Below are 8634 nucleotides of genomic sequence, written 5' to 3'. Positions count from 1 at the left end.
CAGGGGCACCATTACCTCCCACAACTCAGCCGAGTTACCATCTGAAAATATATTGTCAACTATGATGAAAGCTAGCACGCAGTCCAAGAACACATGGACCCGGTGTCTCTTAGCTATACCCTGTGCATGCCGCAGGGCACATACAACAGCAAACAGCTTGCATTCCACAATACTCCAAGATGGTGGAACTGAGCACCTGTCAACATGGGTCAAGGCCCCTCTCTCAAATACTGCCTAGGCTATACCAGCCCTCTCAGCGCACTTGGACACATCCTTGTATACAACCACATCCGAAGATGTACAGAGGTCCATGTACAGCACTCGCTAGCATGCAGCCAGCACTACCTTGCCTTTCCCAATCGAAACTGTCAGGCAGTAGGTGAGCTCCTTATCCGAAGTCTGTCGATATGCCACCATACCTTCCTCTTTCCATTGTAGCCATATCTCCCCAAACCAGGAATGCTGGTCACAATATCGGTAATTGATGAACCGGCTGTAACACATTTATTGTAGGTACCTTCCTTGAATAGCAACAGGTGGCATCCCGAACTTGGCTAACAGTATGTTATTTGCCAGTCTTATAGGCAATCAAAACACTGATCGGAGGCAGTCATTAACATGTACCTAAATTTGCTTTACATACGACGTGTGGTTGGTTACAAACTCAAGTCTATAGTAGACGGCCAGAAGGTAGGCTGTACCAAGCGGTAAGTCTCATGCTCCTAACCCATCAACACTTCCGAACCTCCTCCGCAATGCCGAAATCCTTCTCCTAATACCTAACCCCCTTTTCAACCAATACTTTACTTGAGAAGAAAAGTTAAGAAATACATTAAACATATACCGAAGAACCCGCAAGTCCTCCAAAGGCAATAACATTTCTCCTAACAATTTCCTTCCTCTTTCTTTTCATGCCCTATCTCCAAACCCAATCTACTGAGTCTTGAGAGAACTGAACCCCATTCCCCTGGCTCTGGCTATGCTGTCACAGTCTCTAAATATTTCTCCTGCATAGTATCAAGCTGTCTTACTTAACTCCTCGGTTATCTTAATAACCCCGTCGTCAACATACAAGACTACTAGCTGACGTACACCAGGGGAGTATCACATGTGTGGCCTGAATATATCTGCTATGTACCTACTGAAAAGGAATGGGAACAGGGGCGAGCCCTGAGATACACCTTTACTAATATCGTAAGGTCAGGAGACACCCATTGAAGCGAAACCAGACCGACTAACAGAAAGCCCATTGCCAGATCCATTGACAAAGGTATACGGGGCACCCCCTGACCACCAGAAGATCTGGCAGGAGATCAACATCAATGTTATCAAACCCTCCTTTGACCTCCATTGACAAGATTAGTCATTTGTAACCCTCATTATGCCACAAGAATTCCAAGATTACTGCCATGGCATCATGAACCCCACGTTTCCGATGAGACCTGAACTGTGTTTCTTTCAGATTAAGGCAGGCAGCTAGTCTCAATAGGACCACGCATTCTGCAACTTTTGCGGGTGTCAGCAAGAGATATATCATTCTCCACCATTTCACAATATCATACCTAGGTTTGTCCAGATTGTGTATGAGCACTACCTCAGCCTTGTACCAATGTGGGATATCGTGCTGTAACCCGTAGTTAACCAGGCATCTCAATGTTGCCGTATCTCGTCGCTTCCAATACCGTAGGAATAGATAGCCAATATCATCCTCGCCAGGGCCTGTATTTGTAGGGGACCTAGCAAGGGCAATTTCCATCTCTTGAGCACTATCCATGTCGATTTCGAAATCCTCCCAAGTGGTGGGGTTAACCGGAGACAACTGTTGTGCAATCATATCACTAATGGCTGAATGTGTAGTAGCATAGGACCCATCTGGGCGGGCCATGAAGGGAAGGGTTCGCTTAGCTTCCAGCTACCATGCCAATCTAAAAATATCTGGGTCTTGGCTCTCAGTTATCTTTTTCCTGATGTGCTGGAATCTAGCCCTCAGCAGGCATGCCCGGTAAACATATCAGGCCAATTTGTAGTCCTCCATTCACTCTGCCCTGTGTTTAGAGTATCGACATAGCCGGACCACATCCAACCTCATCCTATCCAACTCCGGTATCCACCACTCGCATTGACTTCTGCCAGCGGAGGCCTGTGGGAGTATGTCCACCACTCATCTCACTCCTTCCCATAACCTCCCATCTTCCACCTCTTGTAGTGCATCCAACTATTTCCCAACCTTTTCCCATACTACCTTCTTCCAGGCTGGCTTTCGATGCATGATGTTATCAGGGATGTCAACTGCCAATTTAAGGGCTTGAGCACTATGCTCACAGCCAGCAGCGTCCAGGTATCTATGCCTGACATGCGGTGCCCAGTGTAGGCAAAGACAATTCTGGAAACATCTCGGAGAGTTGGTATTGTTTGGAGTACCATGTACATGTCGTGAGTCGGGGCGATGAACCACTGTTTCAGCCATCATCGACCTGTATTGATATGGTCCGCCTTGGGGTACCAATCTTGGTATCTGGCATTAAAGTCACGAAAATACAATGTCTGGTTCCCCGAGTTCATCCAACCAACCAACAAATTGGTCCCTGGTCTATCTGGGTTGGAAGTAGACTCCAGTGAGCACTTTCTTCACCCTCTTTTTCTAATAGCCAACACTGGCACTACTCTCTCCATGCCTCACCATCTCAAACATCCCACAGATGTGGGATCGAACAAGTTCCTCAACACCTGACCTCTTAATAAAAGAAGACAAATCTCACCCATCAACATCTAGAGGTACCTGCAGTCCCTCCAGGTCAATCGGTGGTTCAATAATAAAAGACAAATGAAGAAAAGAAAATAAATCAAACGCCAGGGCCCGATCTCGACTACTCCTCTCCATATTTAATGCCATGGTTATAATAAGTATTAAAAGGAGGCCTCAACAGATCCACTCAGACCACAAGGGCGAGAAGCATAAGTGACACCACTATCCTAGTCCTGGGCAGTCCAAAAAGTATCTTCCCAGCTGGATTTAGTGGTGTCCATGGTTTTTAAAATCCCATGCGCTGGGGACGGGGAGGGGGAGGGACATTCCAGTTCCTTACCACCGGCCTTATCTGACTTCTGACAAGGGCCTTCATCTTCCTCACCGCTGCTCATCTTAACCAGCCATTGTATTGGGGACCTTCCACAAGTGCAGCGTCATCTCTGGGTCCTTGTCTGACTTCCCTGTCTTTCCTGTTTCTTGGCACGTTCCGTCAGTGGAGATGTCCCTTGTTCTGGAATCAGGGACGATGTAGCTTGGGGCAACAAGGTGACCCCTAAGCACTGCTCGTAGTCTGCGATGTGGTCCATCCGGTCACAGAGCCAACATTGTCTCCTAGTGTGTCTACAGGCCTGTCCGATGCCTCTGGGATATCCAAGCTTACTGTATATATGTTCCCAGGAGAAATGAACTCTGAAACAAAAGTGACCGCGGGGTGGGGGACCATATGTGGCCTCGAAGTGGCCAGTCTCCAGGCACTTACCACAAACCTTTAGGGGTCTATATTCTTCAAATACGCGGACGTTACGGGCTTTTCCTCTCAACCAAATCTTTCCCTCAGCTAGTCTTTCCTTGATGGCCTCGTTCTTTTCAACCACGAAGCGGATACCGCATGTCGTAGCATTGGCCTGTCTCATGGTATGGATGGATCCCATTATATCCGGTCGGGACAACGTAACTATACCAGTGTTGGATTGCTCCAAGTCAGTGCAGAGGCCATCAAAGGCCGCCCTTCCAGTCCATCCCTCAACCCTCTATATTGATCTCTGTCCTGTGTCAGCAACTGAGATACCAGAAACGAAGATCTTCACCTTCTCTAAGTTCCTCTGAAACTCAAACTCTGGGAGTGACAATTCTCTAATTAGGTCAAGCCTTGCCTTGTCGAGCCGGTTGCCTAGTTCCGTAACAGAATGTCTGGCCACGGTCAAAAAGATACAACCAATTACAGGCCAGATGTGCCCAGTGTGGATAGACGAGGCATTGCCCCAAATTATTCCTTAGTTAGAGAAGGTCGTATTAATCCGGTTCTGAATTGCCTCGATGCCCACACCTTCTTGTAGGGCTAGCTGTTTGCGGGTGGTGAATCGCATAATAATATGCCTCCCACGGGCATCCGGGGTTAGTAATGACTGTGGCAGTGCCGGTACCAAGTTGAGTAGGTCGGGAGGCCCCCTCGGAACTCGTCGGTACTCCTGTCACACCAGAGCTACAGCTACCTTGATACTGGCCATGGCTGTAGGTCCCGACCGAGCCGGCAGAGTAGTAGGCACCGCAGCCATAGGAGATAGTTCCTGCTTATTAGCATTCCTTCCCTGAGTCTTGGGCAGGGTTGCCGTCTTCTTCTCACTACTAGATCCTCTGGCAGCCTTTCTTCTCCTTCTAGCAGCACCACTCAGGTATCTACCACGTCTCCTTTTTCTTCTCTTTTTTTCTTCCTCCCCATCTTCTTTTTCCCAGTGTACCGATTTGCCTTCACTCCCATGAGCCATACGTAGAGTTATCCCCCCTTCACTAGAGGAGCTCCCACTGCTAGACTGGTGGGAGGAGGTTGCTGATGTGAGGTGAGTAGAGGGTGCCTGTTCTTTCTGAGCGGTGGGAGGCTTTAGCTGTAGGAGCCGCCATAGTAGCTTCTTTTCCCTTAACTGGGGCAGGGGGTGGTGTTGTTCCCAACAAATCAATCATGGTATTGCCGGACACTACTGAAGGGGATCGTCAGCAGGGGAACAACTTACCTTGTATGGTTTCTATCTCTTCCCCATGCTTGGCAACAATGTCTGTCTGCACTTTCACCGCCCATTCCAGCAGGGGTACCCGGCTCCAGTAATTCACTCCGCCCTCTAGTCCTTCATTACCAAATATGGCACTATTGTTCATTCAAGTCCAGACATCATGAACCGTGTCGTCTTCAATCGACCCGGATTCCAAGGAGAGGAGAGGCTGAGTGTTACCCCAGTGGATGTCCTCCAACCCTTCCAACATGGATCCAATTATACTATATGAGCGGGGCCCCTGAGAGGTAGTCCTACCTGCATCCAGCATCTCGCATACTCCGTCCATGATTGAGTCTGCTTGAGCCACAGTGGCATCAGCTTCCTCATGTTAGGTATCCAGAAGTTGAACTTCCAACAGTGTTGGGGTATTATGTGAGGCTTCTCGGGAGCTCAACAGCTATTCTTCAGGCAAGGCCCATTCTTTACAAAATACCAGCAGCGACAATGCCATTGCCAGAGAAGGGGCCTGGATGCTGTCACCCAGTCCAGTCGCTTCGGAATTGCATCCTTCCTCCAAATCCATGGGAGTGGCACGAGCCAACACCTCCGAGGTAGACAGGACGTCTTCGGTTACCAGTGGAGATGGGAAGGGTGGTGTTGCCTCCATGGTCGATGGGAGACTCATAGGTAGGGGAATGGTCAAGTGCCCATAATGTATGTCAAGTGGCAGGCCTGGGAGAGTGGGAACGATCTGTTTTTTCTGGCCTTTATCAATATTGATGGCCCTTAAAAATTGTGCCCTCAGAACAGGAGCAGCAGATCATTTGGTGAAGGACGCCGACCGCGTACGGTGTCGCGTCCCAGTGGTAGGGGGGTTGTAGTATTTATCCTCACGGTTGTCTAATTTGAACTTTGGGTTTTCGTAATAAAGCCTTTCTCCAGACGACATTCCGGCCAAAAAGGAGGGAGTAGATGAGCCACTGTTGCGTATAGGGGCCAGTTGAAGGAAACTGGGTATCCTGCTTTGGATAGCCCTAGCGAGGGGAGGGGTAGTAGACTATGAACTTACCTCAACTGTAGCTATAGGCGAGTTGCCTTCGGCCAGCAGCACAGAGAATTCAGGAACAATGGCATGAGAGTCTTTGGGGGGGGAGGGTACGGGGGCTGGGGAATATTCCGAGCCGTGATCAGAGTTGAACTGAATGAAGAGTCCTGTAGTAGTGTCCTTATTCAAGACATACGTGGCTGAACAGCCTCTCCCAATTAGGAAACCCTTCACCAAACATCCACTTCTTTCATTGTGGCAACGGTCGTGTCAGCGACCGTTTTCAGAACCAACTCATCAAACTGCGGATTCACCGCATTCTGACACCTATGACAGTAGTGAAACTATAGGAAACTAAAGTTCTCTTTAGGTGCAACATATGACTATGTAGTTGTGGGGATAAGGCAACGGTCAGTCTAAGTAGTAGGCGTAAGAGACAAGATCGCATGGGTCATCTCAAGTGAGTAGGAGGGGTTGGAGTTGTACCAAACAGGGGACGACATTCTCGAAGGGGAGAAGAGTCGGTGGAAGAGGAGGCTGTTAAAGACGCCATCCTCACCCAAACTACACTCAGTGATTACCGGGACCATGCTATGGATATCTCACACTGAAGTACCTTCTAAGCGAGAACAACTAACTTCTAACTGACCACCCGAAATGAAAAACACAAACAAGTAACAGTAGATGAAATATTTATCGCGAGCGAAATACAGTAAAGTATTGGTATGCTCACTTCCGACACAGAGTGCAAGAAGTAGGAAAAGTACTTAGAACAAAGCGTGAAGAACCTATCCTTCTCGGCCATACTGGCCTCCTTATATAGTGCTCTTCCAGCCCATAGTCATGTGACCCAAAGTGGTCACATGTGCAAAAACCAAATCATAATAAACTAGTTATATGACCAAATGGGTCATATAGGCAAAACCCATGACCTTATGATGAGGTCATATGCTAAATATAAATCATAAAAGCAAAGCATACCTGTAAGGCATACTCGCAAGGCATACTTGCCAGGTGCACATCTCATGACTCATATTTGAGTCATATGTGAAACCTATCAAACTATAAAATTATATGACCTAAATGTGTCATATGCGCAAAACAATAGCATACCTTTGACTTATAATTATTCATCATGTAAAAACCTTTTCCATACCAAGCCACATCTGTAATACATAGACACATATAGTAGCAAAGAGAAGCTGAGCAGATACAACCCTGCCACCTGGGGATTGATGCAGCCAGTACGATGTATTGAACTTTGGGAAGGTCATCAGTCTATCACAAGGGTGTTTTGCATTATGAGATCTAAGGACTGCATTAAAACCCTACAAATGTGAGCTGGCCCAAAGAACAACACAGGTGATCCCCCAAGTACAATGTTCAATACCTGCAATCAAATGCAAAACTTGCAAGTAGACAATCGACAGGCAGCGGAAGACATGTTACTGAAAGGTACTCATAACTGACCATAATGAAGTGCTCAAAGTGACAGCATCATGAGATAACTATCAGCCAATAAAATAAGAAGCAAACCAGTAATCTGCCATGCAATCACCCTCACTACAGACTCAACACCAAGAACTCCAGGAACTACTGAGCAAACTAAGATATTTCCCCAAGAATCCAAGGCATCAAAGACTACAGTCGGCGCGATAGGAATGCTACCAAGATGGAGCGAAGGCAAGAGTAGGGAAAGTACTTAGAATAAAGCGTGAAGAGCCTATCCTCCTCAGTCGTACCAGCCTCCTTATGTAGTACTCTTCCTGCTCCAAGTCACATTCGCGAAACCAAATGGTAACAAACTAGTCATTTTACCATAATGGTCATAGGTGTAAAACCCATGACCTTATAGCGAGGTCATGTGCGAAACATAAATCATATGTGTAAGGCATACCTACAAGGCATTCTTACAAAGCACACTCGCCAGGCACACATCCCATAACTCATATTTGAGCCATGTGTGAAACATAACAAATCATACCATAATAAGTCATATGTCACAAATGTGGCTTAGCATGAAAAAGGTTTTCACATGACACATAGTGATGAGTCACAGGTATGTTATTTTTTTACAAATATGACTCATATGAGTCATATGATTTGTTATGTATGGTATTTGTGATGCTTTCGCACATGGCTCAAATATGAGTCATGGGACATGCGCTTGGCGAGTATGCCTTGTGAGTATGCATTGCAGGTAAGCCTTGCGCATATTATTTATGTTTTGCACATGACCTCATTATGAGGTCATGGGTTTCATGCATATGACTCAGTCGAGTCATATGATTTGTTTATTACGTTATGATTGATTTATGAGTTTTTGTACATAACCTCACTATGAAGTTATAGGTTTTGAGCATGTGACCACATTGGTCACATGATTAGTTTGTTATGATTTGGTTTTGCACATGTGACCACTTTGGATCACATGACTACAGGTGGGAAGAATACTATATAAGGAGGCCGATGCAGCTGAAGAGGATAGGTTCTTCATGCTTTGTTCTAAGTACTTTTCCTCGTCCTTGCCGTCGCTTCGCCCCGAGCATCTATTTCGCCCTCATGATGGGCCTTAATGCCTTGGATTCTGGGGGAGATATCTGAGTTCGCTCAGTAGTTCCTGAGGTCTTTGGTGTTGAGGTTTGTTAGGTGTTGCCTGGCAGATAACTTGTTTGCATCTCGTTTCGTTGGGTTGGTTATCTCACAATACTAGCACTTCAAGTACTTCATCATGGTCGCATATGAGCCCCTATCGGCAAAATGTCTATGGCTTCCTGTCTATCGTCTACTCGCAGGTTTCACGTTCGATTGGGGGGATTGAACATTGTGTTTGGAGGGATCACCCGTGTCAA

The sequence above is a fragment of the Tuber melanosporum genome (genome assembly GCF_000151645.1).
Source record: "Tuber melanosporum whole genome shotgun sequence assembly, scaffold_26, strain Mel28".
Taxonomy (NCBI): Eukaryota; Fungi; Ascomycota; class Pezizomycetes; order Pezizales; family Tuberaceae; genus Tuber; species Tuber melanosporum.
This window is presented reverse-complemented; position numbering follows the sequence as displayed.